This window comes from Lissotriton vulgaris, chromosome 5 (assembly GCF_964263255.1).
Source record: "Lissotriton vulgaris chromosome 5, aLisVul1.2, whole genome shotgun sequence".
Lineage (NCBI taxonomy): Eukaryota > Metazoa > Chordata > Amphibia > Caudata > Salamandridae > Lissotriton > Lissotriton vulgaris.
Genome location: NC_141693.1, coordinates 1,272,039,546 through 1,272,052,533, shown reverse-complemented (window position 1 = coordinate 1,272,052,533; position 12,988 = coordinate 1,272,039,546). Strand labels below are relative to the sequence as shown.

The 12,988-nt window shown below is 45.6% G+C and overlaps 1 pseudogene; it reads left to right on the top strand.

Moving 5' to 3' along the window:
• Positions 1 to 6,833: 6,833 nt before the first annotated feature.
• LOC147712445 (28S ribosomal RNA) lies at positions 6,834 to 7,852 on the top strand (annotated as a pseudogene).
• Positions 7,853 to 12,988: the final 5,136 nt, after the last annotated feature.

Below are 12,988 nucleotides of genomic sequence, written 5' to 3'. Positions count from 1 at the left end.
TTTGGGAAAAATCACTAAAACTATTTTGTGACTGGTCAATGATTGTAGAGGCCGTATATGGTGGAGAAGATTGATTATCCTTCCTCGATTGAGTGGGACGTTATCGGTAGGAAAAAGTTCTTCAAATTGTAATAATTTGGACTGTATCACTTCACCACATTGAGAGTACTTGTCATCATCTACTCCTGCCCCTTTATTTCTATGTCCTATTTTTGTAATTAGCCTGGTTGGAAGGTATTCATCTGCTCTTGGGTTTAATGATTGTGTATTCTCTGCGATTTTTCTGTCACTGGATTCCCCTTTTTTTGTGGTATTAGGGTTTATAATTTCATCTTGTTCCTCTCGATTTTTTTGGGGTGTAATAGGTTTTTTGAAATGTAAGCTTTCGGGTTTTCTTATTGTGAATCCTTCTTAGTGGTTTTTTCCTCCTTTTTTTTCTTCCTTCTTGCTCAGTTTCTGTTTTTTTATTGGTTATTTCTCCTTTTGCAGTATCAGGTATATTATTAGTGCTGTTTTCCTGAACGTCTTGAACAGAGTCATTTTTGTGCAAATCAGTTTTTTTGATAGGTTTTGAAAAAATTGGGTACTGTTTTGCAGTTTTTAGAGGTTCTTCTCTGAATAATTTTTTTAAGGAGTATATTATAGATTCGTTATGGGTTTCCAACTTTTCCCTTTTTTGTTTTTCTGTTTTTAATGTTTCTGATGTCTGAGTACTAGAATCACGTTTTGTTTGCATCTGTACGTTATTGTGATTAGTTGAGTTATTCTTTTGCAGTAGCATAGTGTTAGATGTTAGTTGATTTTTCGCTGCTTCGGGGATTCTTTTTTCCTTTTTTCTTCTACTAGGAGCTTTAGTATACCAATTTGGACATCTAAAGTTTGATCAGAATTTTCTAGAATGTGTCCTAAAAAGGAAAGGACCGATTCGAAGATTTCCTGTAGAGAGAAAAGAGCCTTTGACATTGGTGTTACGGTGTTAGCAAAATTATTGTTTTTGAGTGAGAAAGGATCCAAAGAGGAATCAAGTGCAAGAGCTTGATCTGGTGTTTTTTTTTAAAACTATTGGACGACTTTAATTCTGATTTACTTTCCACTGACTTCAAGTTGTTTCCACGTGGATCCTCGGTTTGATATGAGCTCCCAAAGCATTTTGATGGAGTTGAGGATTTTAAAAGAATAGCCTCGTGGTCCAAGGATTGTAGGTCCTGTGAAGAGTAGTTAAGCTTGTTATTTAGTTCAGGTTCCAGATCGCTTACATTTTGGGTCGGTTGAAGTTTCATAGAAGAACACATTTTTTTCTCTATACTTGTAGGAGGATTAAGGTTATTTTCTGTTTCCGGAATATTCGTATAGAGTTCCCTTTTTGATGATAAGGCAGAAAAGTAATTGCTAATTGCCGGGGTCCGAGTTATCCGGCCCTGTTTTATTGCTTTATCAGAGGATTTCCTAACTGCGTCCTCTGTGCCCATTCGCTTCATAAATATTGTGCGAGATCGTAATTTTTTAAAACCCATTTCGCTTTCCTGACATAGGCCTGATGGTATTAGTGGTAATGGTGTCCCCAAAGATGTGTTTGCGGTTGCTATTGGAATTTCAGCAGGTTTCACTATGACCCTTTGTCGTAATTGGCCTGGCCGCGTTAGCGATTAGCTGAACCTACACGTTGTCCTCCTTAACTTGGCTATATACGAAAACGCCATCTTGAATACTGTGGCGGCCATCTTAGATCATAAGCGGCCTCGTTGCCGGCGTGCCCTTTAGTCCGTTGTCCGTTCCAATGACCACTTCAGTCTGCCCAGCAACAGGCTATTTTTAGCACTGGTCAAGCTTGCACATGCGCAGTCCCAACTGACCAGTAAGCCTTTAGGAATGTGTGCCAAACTGACCAGCGGAGTTGTGCCCCCTCCAATGAGCTGGCAGTGTTCCAAAACATGACCATATATGTACATAAATGTGTCCTAACTTGTGCCGCCTATCTTTTATTGCCCCTAACTGTATATAAATTGGGGTCACACCGGTGTTCGGTGTGATACCTCTTGCATTACCGAAGGGTGCTGTTTGAGTGTACCACCACCCCATGGGGTCTTAATAAACTTGTTCTTTGCCTTTTACAGTTTCCGTGCCAACAGTTCTTGAGTGTAAGTGGGTTATCTTCGGAGCATGTAGGCCTTGGGAACCCTGATTACTTCACCTTTGCTTTACTCTCGGTTGCTTTGTTGTGCACTTACCGCATTAGTATTCGGATGGGATTCCTTGTCACAGAATTGCACAGTAAGTGTGGGTTTTGGACGCAGATGTTAATAGGGTGGCCCGTCCCGTCCTTGTACGTCCCCAGACGGCCACAGACGGCCCGCCCTTTGCCCGGGCTTCGCCCGGCGTCCCGCGAGACGATCCCACTCCTATGTTTATACTTGGGAGAGCGGCCGTGGGCGGGCAGGCAGGGGGCGCTGACCAGATGTCGTCAGGTCTCGCAGGGACTCCTGGAACAGTGAGTCCCTGCAGCGCAACACCCCTGCAGCCTCTCCACGCCGCGGCAGCTGGTCCGATGTTTTTCAGGCAGATGGGGGCAGAGCCAGACGCAGCGGCTCCCGCGCAGCGGGAGCGGCAAGTCATGAAGATATCGCCAGGAGAGGCACTGGCAGAGCGGCCAGGTAGGACTTCTATGCTCCAGACACTCCAAACGCTTTAGCAGGTTTATCGTTGGTTTCAGGAGACAAGCGCCTTTTCTGTGCACAGCCGGCCGTGGGCGGGGCAGGCAGGGGGCGCTGACCAGGTGTCGTCAGGTCTCGCAGGGACTCCTGGAACAGTGAGTCCCTGCAGCGCAACACCCCTGCAGCCTCTCCACGCCGCGGCAGCTGGTCCGATGTTTTTCAGGCAGATGGGGGCAGAGCCACACGCAGCGGCTCCCGCTCAGCGGGAGCGGCAAGTCGTGAAGATATCGCCGGTAGAGGCACTGGCAGAGCGGCCAGGTAGGACTTCTATGCTCCAGACACTCCAAACGCTTTAGCAGGTTTATCCAAGAGCGCAAAATGAGACTAGACTAGCAGCTCTAGCAAGCAGTAAACCATCAAAATTATTGTCTCAGGAAGAAATACTGCTACTAGCAGAATTAGAAAAAATATATGAAAATAAGAGGAATATTAATGCGCTGATGGTTCCACATTTTGACAACAAGAACAGTAAACAAATTGCAAAAAAAAGAAGAAATAGAAGAGATAAAAGCAAAAAATTTGCAAAAGATGTACTGCAAGCATCAAATGTTTCTGAAAATGACTCTTGCGATGAACCAGAGGTTACAGTGGAAGTAATAACAGAAAAGCACAGAGACTTTATCACTCGAAAACGTGCGCAAAAAATCAAGAACTTTGATGAACTGGAAGACAGAATATCAGAAATTGAGAAATACACTCAAAACGTAGAGCAGCACGATGCTGCTATGGATCTGATGGATGAAGTAGTGACTTATATCACAGAAAACACCACTGATATAAGTCCTCATCTAGCAAGAGTAACAACAAATGAACCAACAAGTGAAATCAATAATGTGCCTATGAACTCTGCTCAAGACGAGCACCAGAATGCCTCAGCAAGAAACAAAATAACAAAAAAAGACAAGAAAAACGAAAGGCTTAATCGGACGCACAAGAAAAATTATGCAAAAGCAAAGGGCAGCTATAAAGAATACCAAACAATGTTTTAGAAAGATAAAAAGAAAATTGCCAGGATTATCACTGATGGGGCAGAAGATGCCACTTGCCAAATCAGTGCTGATGAAATCTTTCAATACTACAAAAGTATAATTGAAAAAGAAAACAAAAAGAACCCTAAATTCATACCGATAGATCGAATACCAGAGGACTATGAAATTCAAAATCTGTGCAAAGAAATAACACTTCTCGAAATAACTCATGCTTTTGAGAGCTTCAATCTGAAAAAAAGCAGTGGGGCCTGATAAGTTAGGTCTGAATGAACTAAATAAAGTGCACAGCAAGCAACCAAGACTGCTTCCCAGAGTTCTAACATCTTGGTTGTTGATCAGAAGAGTACCAGAAATTATCAAAAAGAACCGGTCAATTTTGATACCCAAGAATGTACTGATAAGTGAACTTACAAAAATCAGTAACTGGCGTCCAATTACCATCGGTATTGCATTCATGAAGTTATTCACAAAAATATTAACTAAAAGACTCTCATTTTTTGTTGAATTGAATATGAGACAAAAAGGCTTCATGAAGGTGAGAGGTTGTCTCGAAAATCTGACTCTCCTGCAAAATATCATAAAAGGAGCACGAAAAAACAGTGACTCATTAGCGGTTGTGTTCATTGATATATGTAAAGCCTTCAACTCTGTCAGCCATTGTCACATTATACAGAGTCTCGCAAGGCAAAGAGTTCCACCAAACATCAGAGAAATAATAAAAGACCTATACACTGACTCAACAACATCTTTCAAGGGAAAGAACAACGAAGAAACTCCTGAACTAACAATGAAATCTGGTGTCTCTTTATCCCCACTACTATTTAACATTGCCATGGATCCTTTGATATGTGATCTTCAGAAAAATGGCAAGGGCTTCACATTTGAATCAGATGATCTTGTTGAGCAAATCACCGCTTTCGCCTTTGCCGATGACATCGCAGTACTCAGCAGTACATGGGAAGGATTGAGTACACATCTGAAGATCATTGAAAAGTTCAGTAAAGCTACAGGACTAAAACTGAATGTGAAAAAGATACAGGGATTTTTTATCAGTCACCATAAAGACAAAATACTGATTAACAACTGTAAACCATGGCAATTTGAGAAAGAAAATATTGAAAATATTAATCCAGGAGAAAGTGAAAGATACCTCAAATTGAACTTTGATCCACACACTGGTCATACAAGCAACAACAGAATTAATGAGGTTCTTATCAAATGGGCTCAAAATCTTGATAATTTACCACTTAAGCACATGCAGAAAATTGTAATACTGCGTCAGTACTTGATACCTAAACTATGATTCAAATTAGAAATGACAGGAACTGAAGCAAAAACGTTGAATGTTCTTGATCAAAAAATAAAAAAAATGTCAAACACTTTCTACACCTTCCTGCATACACATGTGATGGTCTCCTATATTCGAAAATATCATGTGGGGGCCTCAGTATACCAAAACTATGTACACAAATTGGTCTCAATAAAGTCAATAGTTTATTGTATCTCAGGGATGCTCCAGACTGGTACATAGCGCATTCATTCATGTATGTAGGAGAAAATATAAATGAAAAAATTGATAACATAATAAAAACACACAAACTCAACATTATGGATAGTTGCTATCTGAGCTATGAATTGAATTTGCCGGCAACATATGATTGGAGAAAAGAAGAATTTGAGAGATTGGCAAATCTCCCTGTCCAAGGTGATGTCATAAAATACTTATCAAGTAATCCATCCTCAAACTTCTGGATCAGCAAGCATAATAAAATGAAAGAAAACCAGTACATAGCTGTGCTGATGTTAAGAGCAAATGTGTTATATACCAGAGAAACCATCACCAGGGGGAGAAATCGTGCATTTGCTACATGTAGGTATTGTAATGATGTTTGTGAAACAATTTCTCAAATTTCAGGTGCATGTCCTAAAATGAAAACTCTCAGAATTCCCTTGAATTAGCATTTGAGAGTAAGGTGAAAAACTATCAGGATCTGTCACAGCAAATCAAAGATCTCACAAAGTGCAAAAATGTTAAATTTCATGGCTTTATCTAAGGACATTAGGATCAAAAGACATAACAAAATTCTTGAATTGCTCATTGATAGAGGAAAAAGGTGTGGTTGGTTGGCATATAGGGAACCTCATGTTAAGAACAATCAAGGAGAACTACGAAAACCAGATGTAGTGTTTACCAAAAATGGCACAGCTGTAGTGATTGATGTATCAATTCGTTATGAAAACTCTCAGAATTCCCTTGAATTAGCATTTGAGAGTAAGGTGAAATACTATCAGGATCTGTCACAGCAAATCAAAGATCTCACAAAGTGCAAAAATGTTAAATTTCATGGCTTTATCGTAGGATGTCGTGGTATCTGGCCTCAGTGTAATGATGTTGTTCTGGCTGATTTAGGTCTACAAATGGCATTTTCATTCAAGAAAAATATTTGCCTGACTACTTTAATGGACACTCTTAAAATGTGACAAGTATTCATGGACAATTGAGTATCAAACGTATACTGAGATGTACACTTTCTTACAGCACACATGTTACGTTATCACATAGGTTATATAAGAGTTAATATAGATGTGAATTTTATAGATGTGAATTTTTCTAGATGTGCTTTCTCTAATTAGATGTGTAATATATAGATGTGTATTGGTTTTCTATACATGTGTGCTTATAACAATATAGATATAGTGTGTACATCGTACCTTTTGAAATGTCTTGAATGATGAATAGGTCTCAAATAATCGCACTCACATAATTATCACACATTGTTTATTGATGTTCTGCTAACTATATTTCAATTCACAGAACCGTTTGTAGACAATCTTGAAATTGTTGGAATAGTACTGTAATGTGTACTATCTCTGGCCTATACGTGATCCCAGTTCCAGTGAGGACAGCGTTCAGTGTGGCTGTACTCCGGAGCGAAAGAATGTTGTATTGTTGGAAGCAAAACCGAATTGACGCTGATGGGCAGCATAATAACCCAGAATGAGCCACCGCGAGGTGGTACAGAATAGCCAAATGCCTTGTCATCTAATTAGTGACAAGCATGAGTGGATGAAAGAGATTCCCACTGTCCCTATCTACTATCTAGAGAAGCCACAGCCAAGGGAACAGGCTTGGCAGAATCAGCAGGGAAAGAAGCTTTTTGAGCTTGACTCTAGGCTTGCACTGTAAAGAGACAAGAAAGGTGTAAGATAAGTGAGAGGCCTTCGGGCCGCCGGTAAAATACCACTATTCCTATCATTTTTTCACTTACCTGGTGATGGGGGTGAACCCAGTGGGGCTCTTGATTCTGGCTCCAAGCACCAGGCACCCTCCAGGCGAAACCCATTCCAGGGACAGTGGCAGGTGGGGAGTTTGACTGAGTCGGTACACCTGTCAAACGATAATGCAGGTGTCCTAAGGCAAGCTCAGGGAGGACAGAAACCTCCCACAGAGCGAAAGGGCAAAAGCTCGCTTGATTTTGATTTTCAGTATGAATACAGTTCTTGAAAGCAGGACCTCATGATTCTTCTGACTTTTTGGGTTTGAAGCGGGAGGTGTCAGAAAAGTTACCACATGGATAACTGGCTTATGGTGGCCAAGCGTTCATAGCGACGTTGCTTTTTGATCAGTCAATGTCGGCTCTTCCTGTCATTGTGAAGCAGAATTCACCAAGTGTTGGATTGTTCATCCACTAATAGGCAATGTGAGCTGGGTTTAGACCGTCGTGAGACTGGTTAGTTTTATCCTACTGATGATATGTTGTTGCTATAATAATCCTGCTCAGTACGAGAGGAACCGCAGGTTCAGACATTTGGTGTATGTGCTTGGCTGAGGAGCCAATGGGGCAAAGTTACCATCTGTGGGATTATGACTGAACGCCTCTAAGTCTGAATCCTCCATAAGCCGTAACCATACTGCAGTGCCGTGGAGCCTCAGTTGGCTTCTTTCGAGGGCTGGTGCGCAGAGCCGCTTACTTTAGACCGGAGCACAGACGGAAGGGAACTGCCTCCATTGCCCTAAGTGCACCGCATGTTCGTGGGGCGCCCGGTGCTAAATCATTCGTAGGCGACCTGATTCTGGGTCAGGGTTTTGTAAATACCAGAACAGCTACCTTGCTGCAATCTATTGAAAGTCATCCTCTGAGCCAAGCTTTTTTCTCTCCGTGCGTGTGCATTCGCAGATGCCTTCCTCCACCACACCCGTGGGTGGGTCCATCTGCTGTTGGGCCAGCAGGAGGGATGTGGAGGAGGCGACGGGAGGCTGCCTCCACCACGTGTCATCTGGTACAGAGGATTCCCCCTTCCATCCCTGCCCCACCGTGGTATGGGGACGGGGGCCACCATACCTTGCAGGTCAGCCTCGGAGCGCCTGGCCACTCTCGCCATCGTTGACTGGGTCCCGCTGTCTCTGGCCATCAGAGCGATGGGTCCTCCCAGGCTGTTTGGTCACCTGGCTGCACAACCAGATGGCCTTGCGAGCTGGGTGATAGATGGCCAGCCTGCTGGCTGGCTGGACTGACTTCAACTTTTGTCCATCCTAAGGGTTCTGTAAGCCTAAACTATGTGGGGGCTTAATAGTCGAGGAGAATCGGCTCCCTAGGCAGGCCGGTGGGAAGAGGATGTGGCCTGGGCTTAACTCTCCTTGCTTCCTACCCCAATGGGCTCCAGGAAAGTGGAAGGCACACTCGCCCAAATCAGCACCCTGACGCCCAAAGGTCTGGGTGTGGAGGGTGACAGTCAGTAGCCGGGGAAGGGTGGCTGTCTCTGAGGCTAGGAGTAGTGGGAGGCCGACCCTGCATTGAAGAGGGGCCGAGCCAGAGCTGGAGCCCCCGGAAAGCATGGAGAAGCCATGTGCAGGGGACATCTGGGCCTTGTCTGGGATGGCAGTGACTTGCGGATGTCCTGTGCCACCCAAGGGGTCCTCCAGGGGCCAGGAAGGCTCTCCCTGGACTGGCTGGGTTCGGTAGCAGGCACTGGGACTGAGGCTTAAGCTCCTTCCAGTGGGCCCTGGGGTGTGGGAACCCCCAGTCCTCCAATCCAGTCGAGGGTCTGGGTGCTGTGGACGGGGGTCTTTTGGGCTGGGGGAGGCTCGCCCCTGCCGGGCTGAGTTCGGAAACAGGGTCCTGGCCCGGGGCTTGATCTCTGTCTGGCAGGCCCTGGGGTGCAGGAGCCCCCCATCCTGCAAGCCAGCCGAGGGTCCAGGCTCTAGGGACAGAGGTCCATCGGGGCCTGGGGAGGCTCTCGCTGGCCTGGCTAGGGTTCGGAAGCTGGGACCGGGCCCGGGGCTTGAGCTCAGTCCCGCGGGCCCTGGGGTGTGGGAGCCCCCTGGTCCTGCAAGCCAGCCGAGGGTCCGGGTCCTGGGGATTGGTGTCCATCGGGGCCAGGGCAGGCTCCCCCGACCTGGCTGGGTTCAAAAGCAGGGACCAGGCCTTGAGGGGGGGGGGGGGCGAGGTAGCTGGCTAACTCTGCTCCGCTGCTGAGTAGGAGTTTTGACTTATACTCTGCGTTCCCAGGGGAGCGCGGAGTAGGCAAGTCTCTGCACACTCTGCTAATGGAGCCGAGTTCCCTGCCAGCCCCTAATCAAAAACCTACTCAGAGCCTACTAAGACTCATGTGAGAAGCTTTGAAAGTCATATACATGGCGACAGGGCACAATTCCTAAAAAAAGAAGTGGGGGGACTGACCTAGTTTGGCAGTATGCAAGTGACATTGTGGCGTGTGACATCATGGCGCGCATCATCACGGCGCACAACATCACACATGGCATCCTAGGAATTGACATCAAAGAAAGTGGCATCACAATCTACGACTTTACAAGAAGTGGCATCCCAAGAAGTGACATCAGATCTAAAGCCCTCACATAAATGTTTAGCAGGTCTATCATGTGTACGTTTCAGTGCATTGGGAGGACAATAGCACAGCGAGCTACATTTTATGTAACACATCCTGTACATATATTTACAAACTTATATATTTTATTCTACATGTAATATGCATGTGTTGATGTAAAGCGCTCTGACACCCTGCATTGGAATGAGTAGGGTTAAACAAGAAAGAATAGTGGTACTTAAATTAATTCAACGCCTCCTCAGGGTAAGTAAGCTTTATATAAATGCAAATCACTTTTTGTAAATACTGGGAAAGACCAACACATCTGATATTCTTACAGTGCAGGCATATCTCCTAAATAGGGACTGAACAAAGTAAAAAGCTGTCTCTCATAGGTATGTGTGATGTGCTAACAAGGTGTGAGCCTTTGTTTCACTACCGCTTCATTTGCATCAGGTCCCAGCCAAGAGACTCAAACAAAAAGAGGCCAGATGACCCCTCAAATTCGGCTTTGTTATGGACCCAGCAGGAGACTAAAATAAGAAAGCCCTGTCTTTGCCTGCACGTTGTTGCTTGTTCCAGATGGAAAGCAGACAACCTGCAGGTGCAGCTGAAAGTTTCCCGGTGTTTGGAAATTACACAGGCGCGAGTTCAGCACATTATTCAGTGGGGCACAATTATTGACAGGATGAACGGCGTTCGCCCTGTGAAAAAAGTGGGTGGACATCCTCCACCCGAGTGTACCCCCGACTAGTGCCCTGCATGGCGACCTAAACAAGTTACAGGTCCTTCTGAAGATGTAATCGTAGCACCTTAACTAATCTTGAGGACAGAATCTTACCTGTGAGAATAATCTCCACATTTAGTAAAGAAATAGGTTGATGCAATGCACACTCGTCCTGTGACTCATTTGCTTTAAGGACAGTGGATATTGTGGAACCTTGAAAGTCTACTGAGAGAGAGGCTGGTCATTCTATCTCTAAAGACAGTCAAAGCAGGCGTAGTGAGAGCAGGGGGAAAATGTTTTTGAAAAGCACTACAGGGAGGCCATTGAAAACAAGCGTTTTAACCTCTGGGGTCTCCGCTATGGCTGCTTTAATTCCTTCTAGAGCCCCAATAAGGTGGGGCTCATTTGCAATACAAGTCCCTATAGTAGTTTTCAAATATTGACACAATTTCTGGTGAATCTGCAACCTTCGTGCCATCTGAGTTACAGATCAAAGGAATAACTCTCATCGCTCCCTCCCTTTGAGTTCACCAGTAAAGGAGCTTACTTACCTTATTTGCAAGCTAATAGATTTTGTATCGGGACACCACACCAACCCTCCTGGTCCTGGCCGTCTCCATAAACTGGTTATAGCACTAAGTGGAGATGCTCGAGCTGTCTTCTTCCCACCTCTGGCACTAAGTTCCAGTGTTAGGATTTGAAGCTCAAGGTCTTCAACTTTCACCTTTTTGCCTCATTCCTTAGCTCTCATGTAGGTGGAGGCTTGCCCCAGATCACTATCTAAAGGAGCTTCCACCAAACTAGCTGGAGATATCATAGAGGGTGTATTCATCTAGAAATACTTACTATTTCACAGGGGATACACTGAATGCCTAATTCTTAAGCCACCTTGTGTTGAAGCATCAGGATCCTCTAAGGCCACACAGTGGCCAGAAGCCACATTTCCATTGGTGCATGTTCTGACAGTCCTTTGGGTAATATGCAAGCATCATAAGTGGCAATGAAGTTAGTGACCGGAACAAACAATGAATCACATAGTGAATAAAAATTATATGGTTCTATGTAGCACATAAAGTGTCTATACATCAGATGCCAAGTGCACCAACTATCACTGAGCGCAAAGAAGGTCGCTCATTTGTCTAGGATCTTCAATCTGGAGGCAGACACAGGCAGGCTATATTTAGGTCCTTGTTTCAGCTAGCATTAACATCCCCCCTTATTACTAGCATACCAATCTATAACCTAAGCAAAGCCTCAGAAACTGCTTGTAGAGTGCTACCAACCAAGGTGCAGGCATTCATAAGTATGGGCAAAATTTGCGAATTCGCGATCCGTGAATTCGTGCGAATGCAAACTTGCAATTCGCAAAATTCACGAATTCGTGCGAATTTGCTATTTTTGCCAGTTCGCGAGGGTTTTGTACAAGTTCAGGAACGCAAACTTACTTGTGTGGTCGCAATGGTCGCTACCATGTTGTTTCTACGTGTCCAGCCTGTTTGCGACCCTGTGTTTCATCGCGGCCACCCACCGGTTCATCAGTGCCACCCTCTGGTTCACCAATGCCACCCTCTGGTTTGCCACTGCCACCCTTTGGATCATCACTGCCACCCTCTGGTTCACCGCCCCCACCCTATGGTTCATCACTGCTAAACTCTGGTTCATCACCTTGTGTTTCACAACTGCCACCCTCTGGTTCATCACTGCCACCCTCAGGTTCATTACTGCCACCCTCTGGTTCGCCACTGCCACCCTCTGGATCATCACTGTCCCCCTCTGGTTCATCACAGCACCCTCTGGTTCACCAGTGCCACCCTCTGGTTCATCACTGCCACCCTCTGGTTCATCACCGCCACCCTCTGGTTCACCACTGCCACCCTCTGGTTCATCACTGCCACCCTCTGGTTCATCACTGCCACCCTCTGGTTCACCAATGCCACCCTCTGGTTTGCCACTGCCACCCTCTGGATCATCACTGCCACCTTCTGGTTCACCGCTGCCACTCTATGGTTCATCACTGCTATCCTCTGGTTCATCACCTTGTGGTTCACCACTGCCACCCTCTGGTTCATCACTGCCACCCTCTGGTTCATTACTGTCACCCTCTGGTTTGCCACTGCCACCCTCTGGATCATCACTGTCCCCCTCTGGTTCATCACAGCACCCTCTGGTTCACCAGTGCCACCCTGTGGTTCATCACTGCCTCCCTCTGGTTCATCACCGCCACCCTCTGGTTCACAACTGCCACGCTCTGGTTCATCACTGCCACCCTCTGGTTCATCACTGCCACCCTCTGGTTCATTCCTGCCACCCTCTGGTTCACCACTGCCACCCTCTGGATTATCACTGCCGCCCTCTGGTTCATCACTGCCACCCTCTGGTTCAATACTGCCACCCTCTGGTTCACCACTTCAACCCTCTGGATCATCACTGCCACCCTCTGGTTCATCACTGCCACACTTTGGTTTGCCACTGCCACCCTCTGGTTCAGCACCACCCCCCTCTGGTTCACCACTGCCACCCTCTGGTTCATCACTGCAACCCTCTGGTTCATCACTGCCACCCTCTGGTTCATTACTGCCACCCTCTGGTTCACCACTGCCACCCTCTGGATCATCACTGCCACCCTCTGGTTCATCACTGACACCCTCTGGATTATCACTGCCACCCTCTGGGTCACAACTGCTACCCTCTGGTTCATCACTGCTATCCTCTGGTTCATCACCTTGTGGTACACC